The 14544-nt window shown below is 43.1% G+C and overlaps 1 protein-coding gene and 1 non-coding gene across 3 annotated transcripts in view; both read right to left on the reverse strand.

The window, feature by feature from the left end:
- LOC143032857 (bumetanide-sensitive sodium-(potassium)-chloride cotransporter-like) overlaps nt 1–14544 on the reverse strand; it is a 292888-nt gene that overhangs the window by 203642 nt on the left and 74702 nt on the right. The window lies entirely within an intron of this gene.
- Nucleotides 5556–5628, reverse strand: TRNAK-CUU (transfer RNA lysine (anticodon CUU)). The gene has a single exon. It is a non-coding gene; the product is annotated as a tRNA-Lys (tRNA).

Raw genomic sequence — 14544 nt, forward strand, 5'->3', positions numbered from 1 at the left:
GTAATATTTACGAGACGGAAGCATATGCAAACGCAGTGACAGTCAGGAGGAAAAGTCAATAGTAATGAAAGCGGTCCTGACAGCCTCCCCCGCCCCCAATTCGATTTTTTTTTTCTTCTTACGCTTGCATTCCGGCGACACTCTCTGGCCAATACCAAACGATTTCATTCACCCGAGATAGACAGACAGACTCAGGAAATGGAGTTGATCCATCGTGAATATTGTCTTAAATCTTTCCATCGGGTGAAAAATGTCGCTACACGCGCAGCCATTGGGCCACAATCCACCTAAGCCACAACAAAAGATGTCCATTCACCAGAACGACAAGGCTATTCACTTTGTAAACGGTGGCAAGTCACAATCTATTTAAACAGTTTATCTTTACCTCGATCGAAAGGGGATAACAAATTATATTTACAAGAACTTCCTCAAACCTTTATTGCCTTTACCAACATTTTTTCTTATGACATTATATTGCCAGCATATTTATTTATCTATTTTTTATTTATTTATTTATTTATTTTTTATTTTTTTGCTTTGGGAAGGATTTCATGCTAACGAGTTTAAGCCCCTCTTTACCCTTCGGTCCTTTGAGGCCTTTATGTAGCTTTTCCTAGTTCAAAACCCCATGCTGATGAAGTTACAGGATACTCGACTAGGCCGCTGTGGCATTTTGGCGTCAGAGAATTTTTAAATCACCGGCTGAAAGTAATAGGAGAGCTGTCGCCGGTTGCAGTTCTCATTGTGGAGGAAAGATGAAGTTGACAGACCTTGGCGTCCAGTCCGAGGACCGACTGTCAGTCCCTCAGGGCTGCACCATCAAATGGAAGTGAAGAAGTTGACGGAGTTTGAAGAATGGATGGAGGGGGAGGACTCTCATATGCTTCCTGCAGGATCACCCACTGTACGGTCGTCTAACTCTCACTTTCTTAATAACCTCTTGGAAACCAAGTTCAACACTGAATGAAACCGACTTGCATCCACTAGTTGCTATTCGTCAGCAGGTCGCGACCCCAAATGCAGTTTTATTCTGGTATCATTATCATTATTATAATTATTATCATTACTACTACTATTATTATATCACTATCATTATCATTATATCACTATCATTATTATCATTTTGGACAGTGATGAGGTCCCGTGGACGAAGCGACGGGGCCGACTACCGCCGCCCGTGATCTCGGCTCTCCTGCCGAGTGCGACGGAAACTCGACCGAGCTCCTGCGGCCACTTAGCCGGTTGGGGGACCCGAAGCACAACAACAACAAGACACAAACAGGAAGACCGCCCGACCGGAAACGACAGAAGGAAAGCAAGAACCGGACGGCCGGGGGCGTGCACAGGAAGAATCCGACCGGATGGAAACGTGCACAAGAAAGTGAGGACCGGCCGGCAGCAGGAAGGAAAAAAAAAAGGGAGATCGGCAGGCCGGATACAGAAACGGAACAAGAAGAACCGGCCGGATGGGAACGTGCACAAGAGAGGACTGGACGGCAGAGGGAAGAAAAACGAAAAGGAAGACCCGGCTGGCCGGAGGGGGGAGTGCAGAGCGAAATGCCGGCAGGATGGGAACGTGCACAAGAAAGTGAGGACCAGCCGGCAGCGGGGAACTACATGAAAGGGAAGACCGGCCGGCCGGAAGCGATAAAAAGAAAAGAAGAACCGGCCGGCCGGCCTGGGGAGTGAGTGCACAGTTAAATGCCGGCCGGATGGGAACGTGCACAAGAAAGTGAGGACCGGCCGGCAAGGAATGCGTGTGCGTGCTTGTGTGCGTGTTTAGCTAGTTGTAGAATACGGGGTTGGAGCTGTGCTCGTGGCGTCCCGTCTCTTCACCTCCATTCGTCCATTTTTGTCTTAAATTCGTTTATGGTGTTGGCTTGGATTATACTCTAATCCAAGTTGTTACCTAAGTCTACGTGTCCACGGAGAAAGCTATCCTCCCTAACATCTCTCAACGTGTGTGTGTGTGTGTGTGTGTGTGTGTGTGTGTGTGTGTGTGTGTGTGTGTGTGTGTGTACACAGCCATTAGGAATAATACCGCGAATTCAAGTCTGATGGTACAGAGAACCATCGGAGTCAAAAAATTCCCAAAGTTCGTCACATTGCTGAAGAGGCCAATGCAACTCTACATCACCGTGTCTGAACCGTCTCTGTAATTACTGCGGCCCAGAAACATTTCTGACTTTTTTTTTGTCATTTGTTTCCTGTTTCTTAAAACTCCACTGTGTTTCTGTTGAAGACTCCAAGACACGTTGTATGTACGTCTCTACTGAATTCTACATTTCATCACTGTCGGAGTCTGTGGGACTGTCAGTTCTCGTGTTGCCCTGAATATAGGATTTCTGTCAAAATTATGTTTTTCCTCTACAGGTCCTTTCTTTCTCCTTGTTTTTCACGCTGGACTTTTTGTCAGACTCTCCAGCACACCTCTGGCCTGTCTGCCAGTCTTCAGTGTCAGTCAAAGTCCGCTGGAGTCGATCGGAGTCTACCGAAGTCTGTCACAGTCGGCAGACGTCTTCAGGAGTCGGTCGGAATCTGTCGGACTCCCCCAAGAATAAGTTGGCCATTATCGGAGTCCCAGTTGCCGGGGAGCGAGGAAGAGGGCGAGCTTCGAACGCAGGTCCTGCAGTAGCTGCAGAGTCATAGGATATGCCGCGTCGCATGTGGCTTATACCAGGCACCGTCTATCACAACACACACACTCACACGACATACTGTACATACATGCGCCCGCGGGACACATACCGTACGTGCGCGGCACCCAGAAAGCACGAACTTTCAAAAACAAAAACCGAACCGGGGATGGGCGACAATACGCGTATGATTTAATGACAATTATTAGTGAAGTGAAGTGAAGCGTAGTGCTTATTGGACTCTGAAGAGATAACAAGATGAAGAGAACGTCGTGTTGATGTAAACGTGACATGACCAGTACCAAGTGAAGTGAAATTAAATGAAACGTACGGGGGTTGTAGTCACAGGACAAGCCTAAGGGCCATATCGGTATTCGTTATATATTATTATTATTATTATTATTATTATTATTATTATTATATATATATATATATATATATATATATATATACAGTATATATATATATATATATATATATATATGTATACATATATATGTATATATATATGTATATATATATATATGCGCTTGTATTAATGTATGTAGCTACGTTTGTAAGTGTACATGCGCTATGTGTATATCCTACACAAACACATATACACATACAACGGTGTAGTACACTTCTCGACCGCTAACTCACCGATCTGAGTTCGCGTCCCGGCCTAGGCTGAAAAAAATGTCAGTATGAGCCGGCACTCCTGCTCTTGTGGGCAAGGAGTTTGTTTGTTTGTTTGTTTGTTTGTTTGTTTGTGTGTGTGTATGTGTGTGTGTGTGTGTGTAAGATCCCAACATTACCCATAGATCGGGTCATATATGAGCTCTAGTCCGGGAAGACATTAACTGCAGATCACGAGTCCAACACGTGTTCCAAGACCAGTGAGAAAGAAACACACACACACACACACACACACACACACACACACACACACACATATATATTCATCGTCCCACTCCCGAACCTCCTGCCCGCGTTGTTGGGCCGTCGACAGCCCGCCTTCCTTATCGAGCGTAAGATTTTGGCCCAGGATGAAAGGGACTTCGAATTCTTGACGGGTGAAGACTTTTTTCTCCTTCTTCTTCTCCCCCCCCCACCCCCCGTTCCGTTCTCGTTGATGCCTTCAGCATGCATGTAAAGGAAACAGGTTACATGTGACTATCATCATTTACGCTCAATGAGGCAGGGCTGCATGCTTCTTGTCCATCTCCGAGGGAATTATCTCAAGAAAGACTGGGCCAACACGAGGGAGACGACGACAAGGGTGATGTAGGAGAATGCAACAGATGGGAGTATAATATGAATACAAAATAATGGAGCATGGCAAATCTGAATGCGTGCGTGCGTGCGTGCGTTCGAGATTGAGAGAACACGCGTCCATATACACAAGGCAGCTCTGTACACGATGGCCTTCAAGTATACGATAACCTCCATAGGGACGGACACAATCTCTCTCTCTCTCTCTCTCTCTCTCTCTCTCTCTCTCTCTCAGACCCTACGGGAAGAATTTTGGCGCAGCGGGGAAAGAGGAGACACCCAATTCTTCATCAAAGGAACTCCAACATGTGCGCAGAGTAAGACGAGTTTTTGCTCCTAACAAGTGGATCACGACTTTCTGACATTACGGCCCAATATCAAATATCCCTTAACCTGATAAAACAATTAATTTGTCCGTTTACATATTTTATTCTAGTTCACGCCAGGCGATTAAATCAGATTAACAGTGTTTTTTTTAAGATTTGACCCGACATGCAGCCAAACTGTTTTATTCATCTGAAGATCAAATGCCTTCCGTATGGGGAACAACAAAATAATATTGAAAAAAAAGACGTAGAGCAAAAACGCTTTAAAAGATCTTTGTCAAAACCGACATAAAGATTCAAGATACCAAACCTACGCAAAATTGACCAAAATCTATGAAAATTTTACTCACAAGCATTGCACTCTAACGCCAACCATAACATCAGCTTACAATACACTCAACTTGTCATGTTGATGGCATTCCCAAGGGTAGGGCAGCGAATATACTTTATTTTGCCTGACGTCAGGCAATTTTATTCAGATCGGGCGGGAAGTAACGTTACTTTGTGAAAGCCCATCATCTCAATATTTACCCTATTCCAAGTCACTTCCTGTATTTTACACTTCCTTATTCCATAGAACTCTATTCAGACGACTGGAGGACTCTGGCACTTTCGTCTTTACAGCTCACGCCAGGAGGCGCTTACCTGCAGTTATGCTTAGCACCAAACGATTTCAATCAACCGTAGGCAAACCCCCCACCCCCACCCCGATACGTCCAAAGTATTGAGAAATCAAAATTCCGTTCCCGACTTGTTCTAAGTTCTATGAATCCGTCAAATCTCTTCGGTCGACAATAAATAAATGAATCAAAATAATTTTATTAAACAAATAAAATAATAATATTAATAACAATAATAGAATAAAATAGATAACTAAACGTAAATAAATCATATTTTGAAACACACAACAGCGTTCCAAGACCAGACTTATCGTCTTACGTCTATGTTAAAAAAAAAAAAAAAAAAAAAAAAAAATCTACGCGTCTACACGTTAGTGTCAATAATAAACAAACAATAATTCAATGAATACATAATTATGCAAGATACATGTAAAACTAAAACCATCATGCACGTTTACTAGATACTGCATATGCACATGCGGAAGTTGGCAACACGAAATAAATCAAGAAATACACAAAACAAACGAATACACACTTAAACAAACAAATAAACGAATACAGCGAGAAAGAGACAAATAATTAAACACAGATAAAAACTAATACACAAATAAATGGCCGTAAGTGTGTTTCATTGCAATCTTTCGCCGCGTATACATACATTCATATACCAAGGCTTTTTCCCCCTTACAAGGGAGGTAGCCCCCCAAAAAAAAAACTCACGCCCAACGTGGGGCTCGAACCCACGACCCTGAGATTAAGAGTCTCATGCTCTACCGACTGAGCTAGCCGGGCAGTACACCAACCGCGTGTACTTTAGAAAATCACCGAATTGGGTCACCTTCGCCTTCGCTCCTGAAACCGCTGGTCCTCACCTGACCTGCAAACACTCACGACCGCTACGGATTCCTCTCCGCTCCGCCTCTTCTTCCTTCTTCTCCATCACTTACTCCTCTTCTCCACCACTTACTCCTCTTCCCCTTCCTTCTTCTCCATCACTTACTTCTCTTCTTCCTTCTTCTACACCACTTATTCCTCTTCTTCTTCCTTCTACATCACTCACTCCTCTTCTTTTTCCTTCTTCTCCACCACTTACTCCTCTTCTCCACCACTTATTCCTCTTCTTCCTTCTTCTCCATCACTTACTCTTCTTCTTCTCCACCACTTACTCCTCTTCTCCACCACTTATTCCTCTTCTTCTTCCTTATTTCCACCACTTATTCCTCTTATTCTTCCTTCTTCTCCACCACTTACTCCTCTTCTCCACCACTTATTCCTCTTCTTCCTTCTTCTCCATCACTTACTCCTCTTCTTCTTCTTCTCCACCACTTACTCCTCTTCTTCTTCTCCACCACTTACTCCTCTTCACCACATATTCTTCTTCTTCCTTCTTCTCCACCACTTACTCCTCTTCTTCCTTCTCCACCACTTACTCCTCTTCTTCCTTCTCCACCACTTACTCTTCTTCAGCTTCCTCCTTTTCCTTCTGTTATTCTTGGGTATTTGATCTCTAACTAGGATATTTTCACACACACACACACACACACACATAGATCGGTCATATACGAGCTCTGAGGAGCTCTCTACCGGGAGGGAAATAGCTGCCGATCACGAGTCCAACACGTAATCCTAAGACCATGGTGATACACACAAGTAAAATAATGAATAAACGAGTGGTTTCCAATTGACACAAACGTCAAATTCGTTTAAATCACCGACAAAACAGACGGAAAATTGAGAATTCCACAACACAAAATTTGACATAATTATCTCCCATCTCTTCTCCTTTTTCCTTTTCCTCCTATTTCCATCACCCTTTTCCTCCTCCTCCTCCTCCTCGTCCTCTTTTCCCTAATCCTCCTCTTCATCTCCTCCACTTTAACAAATAAAGAACCGCAGTGTCATGGCGCACAACATGCCCAACGACCCTCCCTGCTCATGCTAAACCAAAACTAAATAAATGCATCAAAACTTTTCGGCTGTAGACAGGCAGTTGCTGTAGTAATAATGAAAAAATAACGGGAAGGAAGGGACAGAGAGAGAGAGAGAGAGAGAGAGAGAGAGAGAGAGTTTCAAGCGTGAGATGTACACATTGCCATACCGTTTATTACACGGAATATCTGGGTTACTTCCATCCAGTCATACCAAGTGCCTTTGTCATTTCTGGTGTTATCGTCAGGGGAACACGAATTCTACCCCATTGTTCTTGTCCATGCTAAATTGAAAAAGTGAAATAAATGGAAAATAAAAGAGGAGACGAGAAAAGTGAAATGTGATAAAAAAAAAAAATTGGAAAATGGCGACAAATAGAGAAATAGGAAAAAAGAACAAGAAAAGAATATTAAAAGATCAAAAGGAAGAAAAACAAAGAATAAGATGACAATCAAAAGAAAAAAAAAAGACATTAGAATAAAAAAAATTAAGAAAAAAGAAGAGACTATAGTGATGTGCGCGCGCGCAGAGTCCAACCAAGGAGGCAACCACAACTTGTCTTGCGCCAATCAACAGAGGCGCGGCCCGGCCATCCGCTCCAAGGTACGTCGTAGTTCGCGGGCTATCTGCCTGGCTCGAATCACGACAGGCTCATCTCGCCTCACACCTGAAACAACCAATCACTACATCGACCAATCACACCGCATCGAGACTAACCATGCAGCGCCTGCGTCGTCAATTGGACTCTGCCTAACTACATCTGCGGTGTCAAGTGGACTCTGACTCACTCTGTCCAAATGCATTTGGCGTCAACCCGTCCACAGCTCTTCCAGTTCAGACCGACAGGATTGTCCCCTTCAAAACTGCCACGTGGTCAGCTGAAACTATATTTTGATCACGTCTGAGGATTTTACTCAGCTCACAGAGGGGATTCCGGATGAAAAACTCTCTCAATCGCTGTGTGTGTGTGTGTGTGTGTGTGTGTGTGTGTGTGTGTGTGCGTGTGTGTGTGTACGCGTGTTTGTAATTGCGCGCGCATGTATTGGAACAATTAGAGGTATACGTACAAGGTGAAGCTCACAAAAAATAATACTCGTACATACATACATACACACACACACACACACACACAAAGATAAATATAAATAAAAAACATAAACGTGAAATGCTTACTTCCACTATGATCAATTAGAGCCATCGCACTCACTGCAGTTGCCAGTGATCACTAAGCGAATCGCTAAAGTGGACGGTCAACAGTCTGGCGCAGAATGCTAAATCATCTTTGAAAAGTAGTTTTGGAGTAATTGACTAATGATTTTTACAATTTATATATTTTCATTATTTTAGTAGTTCTAACAAGTCTGTATAGATTTTACTGATAGTTGAAAATTCGTTACTTGGGACTGTAATAACATGTTTAGTCACTAACCCATCACATCTATTTAAATTTCTCTAATTTCCCAAGAAGGTAATGTTTCACAAGAATTCCAGGTATGAGTAAACTGTAATTCTTACACTACTACTACTACTATTACCATGAAAAGCGGAAGCCAGAAACCACACATGTATATCAAATTAAGCTATTTGGCGTTAATAGGCACCTCAGACAACATTAGCGACGAATCCAAGTGACCACAAATACGAACCCTCCGCTCTTCCTGTCATCAGAAACTGTAAAGCGACATGACGTCATGTCGACATCGACATATGTCGTATTAATCTACATAATCTACGCAGTACCAGAATCTACTTACAACAAAATATTGTATAAAAAATAAATAAATAAACTAACTTCGTGTTCAAAAAGGGCATACAATTTTAATTCCTGTGCACGCGGATATGAAATGTAAAAATCTGAGCATCGATTTTAAATCTGGAGCACCAGGCACACCGACCATTTTCCTCCCGCCACTAACGGCCGACCCAGATAGACTTAAGTCACAACCAGGAAACAGGGAAGATCATATTCCAGTACCAAATCCACATACATGCAGCTGCCAACTGGGGCGGTTGAAATGTTCTTACGACGTTAGAAAGTAATGCCCAAATGGTATGTGCAGGAAAACATTCAAATGACAAAATGTTTATTTTAATGTACCTGCAAACTATTTATTGCCAAGAGAATTGGCAACCCATACGATACACGCAGTAAATGGAGAAGATATAGAATAGTGAGTGAATAAACGAGAATGAGAGTATAAGGGAGAGAGAGAGATGAGGAGGAAGTGTAACACATTTCACGTCAGGGACTGCCGCTAAAACAAGGGTTCTTCACCACCTGGGGGTCCGTAGATGGGTTTTAGGGGATCCGTGCGGATCAGGTGAAAAAAACATAACACTTTTATTCGCTTTACTGCCCCAATATTGTCACCTTAATATCAAAGACCATTCCAGTTTCATATTCTTACTCTAGGCAACAAACACCCTCTTATTGATCAGATCTGTTATGTACAAGAGGACTGTATTACATAATTATATGTGACAATTCCTTTTTGCATAAAATAGAATGTTTTTTTTTATATTGTTTGTTTTAAAGTTAAATAATACTTTATGTTCCTCATGTATGTATGAGAGAACCAAATTTCAATAGAGCACATTATATACATTGTATGCAAAGTTGTGTTTACGTGAATATTCTTGAGGAAGGGAGCTTTCATCAGAACTATTGCACTAAGAGCAAAGACAAAAGCGCCGGCGCAAATGTATGCAAAGTATCTTATGAAAAAACAAACTTGAAATCAATAAGTACCTTCATCTACTTGAAACACACACAAAAAAAAAAATACTTACTGTCCTCAAGTTTCCTTTTTCCTAAAGATATGTGGCAGAGTGTAAGAGCCGGTCTCCCTTTCCACTCCGAGTGTCAATCTTCTTTTTTTTTATATTATTCAAGAAACGAAAGACAAATGCCGTGACGCTTCGACCTGCATCGTTCATTGCTCCCAACCAGCATTCCTCTTTCTTTCTTTCTCTTTTTCCCCCCCTGTCTCCTTCAGACTGGAACCGGACGTCCACTCTTCAATATCCAATCCCCAATCCTTCTGATCCTAATCCCTACTCCCCCCTCCCTCCTTTGCCCGACCTACCACCATCCTGTGGAGGTGGACACGATGTTTGGGGAGGTGGTGTTGGTACAAGCCTTATTGGACGTGGTGTTGCTCCGGTGGTGCTAGTGATGGTAGTGGCAATTATCACAGTGGTACTAGTGGAGGTGGAGGTGGTAATGGTGAGATAAATGGTGTTGGTATTAGTGGTGGTTTCTCTGGTAGTTGGAGCAATGATGCGACAACAGTGGAAGTGGAAGTAGTGACGGTGACGGTGACGGCCGTGGGAATTATAACATAAATGATTAAATAAATAAACAAATAATTAAAAAGTCGAGGGACTGAGCCCATTCTTCTCAATAACGTGGCGTATTTCACTTCTATTCTATTCTTCTGCCTCAGAACAAACCATACATCACCGTAATAACAAATTCAACCTTTCAACTACTAAGGGCCTGCTACAAAGGTTATTAAAACAGCTTACAGCGGGAAAAAGGAACACAAGGTACGAAAAAGACCCTTTCCTCCTTCATACACGTATTTGCATTTCCTAACAGTTCACGACCACGGCATAATTCATACTTTTAGAACCAACACCACACTATCGGTCCCATGACCAGCTGCTACCTCGTGCAGCAGAGCACCACGAAATTTGGCGTCCGTACGTCCGTCTGTCCCCCTTTCAGGAACAGAAAACGTAAAGAGCAAGTCACGGTGGCCCAATGAAAAAGGACCCAACCCGCAACACGGCATCGCCCGCCACGCAGCCAACCGACAAGTCGACCGACCGGCCGGCCGGCCAACCGCATACATGGACGGGCCGCGTTTGTTCAGCAAACCGGCTGAAGGCTGAGGACATGACACTCGAGCGTCGTCTCCGGTTGTGGCGGACGAGGGCGAGGTGAAGGTGGAGAGGGAAGTGAAGGAAGAAGGAAAGAAGTGGAGAGGGTGTGGATGAAAAGAGAAGGAAGGAGAGGAGTAAGTGGATGAAGATGATGAAGAGGAAGAACAGGAAAAAGAGAAAGAGGAAGAAGGCGTACAAGATGAGAAAACAAAAAAAGAGGCGAGAAAAGGAAGAGGAGGAAGAAGAGAAGGAGGAAGAGGGAAGAATGACGTATCTACGTCATACACGGTGCCAGCTTGGCAGGCACCACGTGTTGTGTGTGTGTGTGTGTGTGTGTGTGTGTGTGTGTGTGTGTGTGTGTGTGTGTGTGTGTGTGTGCGCGCGCGAGTGACATCGGATGTAAAGCAGAGGTGTTTCAGAGTTCTATCAAAAGACGCAACATGTGTAAAAATAGGAAGAAATATTGTCTCATTATTAAAACTGTGGCCAAACACAATTATTCTCTCTCTCTCTCTAAGCAAAATATCAATAAATATTCGTAATGATAACACCTTACACTAAAATACACCAGAATATTTACCAGAAATTCTCAACAGGGAGTATCATCTGTAACTAATACGCTCCTGCTATGTTCAGTCATAAAAAAGTAGCTATGTATTTATTCTATTCATTTCAAAGTTTCCTATGAATCAGGGCGTGTCGTAGCGAAAGAACATCCCAATACCATTTCTTGCCACAGTGAACAGTGGAAACAAGTTCCAAATCAGTGACAATATGTAAACAAATAAAAAGAACACTTAAAACCCACTATCGGAGAAATAATATCAGAAGTACAGGAGATCCGTATATTTCGAATACTATCTGTAGTCCTCTTCAGCAGAAAGAGGACTACAGATAGTAGTCGAAATATACGGACCTCCTGTACTTCTGATACTATTTCTCCGATAGTGGGTTTTAAGTGTATATTTACAAATGTGTTATAACATTACATTTCCCCAAAAACAACCACTGTGTGTTAAGAACTCTTGCTTTCCTCCGCAGTCCGCAACGCACCTACTCTATCCATCTTCCTTCGTGTGAGCCCTTCCATTGGGAAAAGGGTTGAAATCGAAGGACTTTTCCAGGCGCCGACCGACCCAAGGGCAGCACAGGAAATGAATATTTCAGCCGCGAAGCTCCCCCCCCCTACCCCTCTCCCCATAAGACGGACCGGGACCCGCGCGGTGAAAGTGGACCAGTTTCTCGTCCTGAATACATCATCGAGAATGGGAGCCACTTGGCTTGGCCCAGTCCTCCCCGTCTATTAAGACCCAATACACTACTGGAATATGGATGAAACACATGCACACAGACACACCTCGTGGCGCAGTGGTTAGAGTTCCCGGCCGCCATTACGGCGGTCCGGGTTCGAATCCTGCCCTGGGCTGAAATAATTTCAGTATCGCTGCGCTGCAGGGTGTTACTCCAGCTCTCGTGGGCGGGGAGTTTTGTGTGTGTGTGTGTGTGTGTGTGTGTGTGTGTGTGTGTGTGTGTGTGTGTGTGTGTGTGTGTGTGTGTGTGCGTGCGTGCAAGGTCACAGCATTACCCATAGATCGGTCATATATGAGCTCTGAGCTCTCTTCCGGGAGGGATATAGCTGTCTATCACGAGTTCAACACGTGATCCAAGACCATGGTGAATCACATAACCGCCATATGACTTTACTGGTAAACGCGGAAACTCATGCTGACGGAGTTTAAATCGTAAAAGTAAACTTTAAAACCGTGAAAAGAAACGTTAATGCCGTGATAGGGAACGTTAAAACCGTAGAGAGCGTTAACCCCCTTCGTTCCGGGTGGATGGATGGATGGATGGATGGATGGATGGATGGATGGATGGCACTTTTCCTTTCGTTCTGGATGCAGGTCGGCCCTAGTGTTTGCTTCATCTCCGTGGTAGAACCCCCATTAACAAAGACTTTGAAATAAGAGAAAAAAAAAAACATACACAGTACTATACACGGATATAAGCACATACACACATTTAATAAAATCAACAATAATGGCAACAACGATAATAATAATAATAATAATAATAATAATAATAATAATGATGATGATAATAACAATGATAATGATAATATAGTAATAATGATAATAACAATAATAATAACCAATATAATAATGAAAAAGTAACAATGATAGTAAATTCAAACAAATGTATAAACAACAAAAACTGGATTCACCAGGGGAAGCGAGGACGCATGACGTCATATCGATCTTGGAACTTGTCGGCGGTGAGTGACAAATAAGAATCATCCGTTCGACTTTGCTCTCTTCCGTGTTCGTAGGCACATGCAAACAACACAACTTCCAAACTATCCAATTTCCGCCACATGACCTGGCAGAAAAATTATAAGAACGACTCCTCACCAACGCTAATCGAATTATTTTGTGACCCTCATCTGAAATACGGTGGAAAGGAAATAGGCATTTCTTAATCGACCCCGGATGGTGGATATTGTTCTTCATCCCATGGCCAAACATGAGAACAGATCGAGACGCAGGCATCGACAACGAGTGGGTGAAACCGCAGCTTACTCGTGATCAAGAATTTAATATTCACCAAACCATATTTGAACAGGAACTACAAATCATTATACATAAATAAATCATGTCACTTCAAACCTTATCTTCCACTATTCAATCACTCTATCTACAACTATTTCACGGGATACTGGTGGATTGCAGTGTTCATTTCCTCATTATCTGTGAGGATATTTGAAGAAAAAAGTTACATACAAAGTTGTTATATTAGAAATACTGGTTCATAATTATACTCCATTGATATTAGGTACTCTTACTGTGTTTAATAGTCTGCTTCGGTAATTTGGAGCAATAATATCCAGTTCGAAATATTTTCCTCGGCTTTGACGTCGTCATGATACCAGCAATTGGTGATGGTCTGATGTCAGTAATGACGTCACTGTGTGTGTGTGTGTGTGTGTGTGTGTGTGTGTGTGTGTGTGTGTGTGTGTGTGTTTTGGCTATTATGATCCATGTCTCGTGAATATCGTGATTCTATTCCTGGGTACAAGAATGCCTGCAGCCCATGGCCAACCAAGCGACTAAGCCAACATAATTTCATACTTCCACATCTGTGGCTAATGTGTACGAAAAGAGGCTCCGGGCGAGTTCCAATTCTTGCAACCAACAGGGAGGATGGGTCGGCACCTGAAGGGTCTTTCTTGTGTGCTCCTCACATGTTTAGGCCAGACGAATTGTGGAAACCTCCCCCCCGTCCATTTTCCTCCCTCCCACCCACCCGCCCCTCCCCTCCCCTCTGGTCAAGCAAGACGAATCGGGGAAATCCTTCCACGCACTAAAACATCAATACTTTCGGACAGCGTCTGCAGACGAAGCGGCGACAGCTTTTGCAATGAGTTACGATCATATGGTCTTTGAAAGTTGGAGGGATTCATTCGACATCTCGCTGAACCTTTCCTTATCCTAATAAGATTTTAATACTGATTTCTTCATCAAACTGGGCATTTCCGATCTAAACTAACAACATAGAATGAAATGGATACTATGGCCTTTAAAAAGAATCTTCTGAAAACCACTGATTACTTGTCTGAAAGTTTATGTTAAATAAACAATGAAACCCAGGTCGAGACTTTACTGTACACAAGGAGAAATCGTGGAAAAAGAAAAGAAAAAAACATTGCTGTGTCATCTCTGTTGAGCTTTTCCTCAACCAAAGAGTGGTGAGGGCGGGAAGGGGAGGAGGGGGGGGAAGGAAGAATCGACAGTGGCGCCACTCTCCCCCGAACGGCGAGGGAGTGAACCTTGCATGCATGGCAATGACCAAAGACCTTAGTACAAAATTGATACTTTCTACAAAAGCTTCCCG

The sequence above is a fragment of the Oratosquilla oratoria genome, chromosome 1 (assembly GCF_046742065.1).
Source record: "Oratosquilla oratoria isolate Oo_2021 chromosome 1, ASM4674206v1, whole genome shotgun sequence".
NCBI lineage: Eukaryota > Metazoa > Arthropoda > Malacostraca > Stomatopoda > Squillidae > Oratosquilla > Oratosquilla oratoria.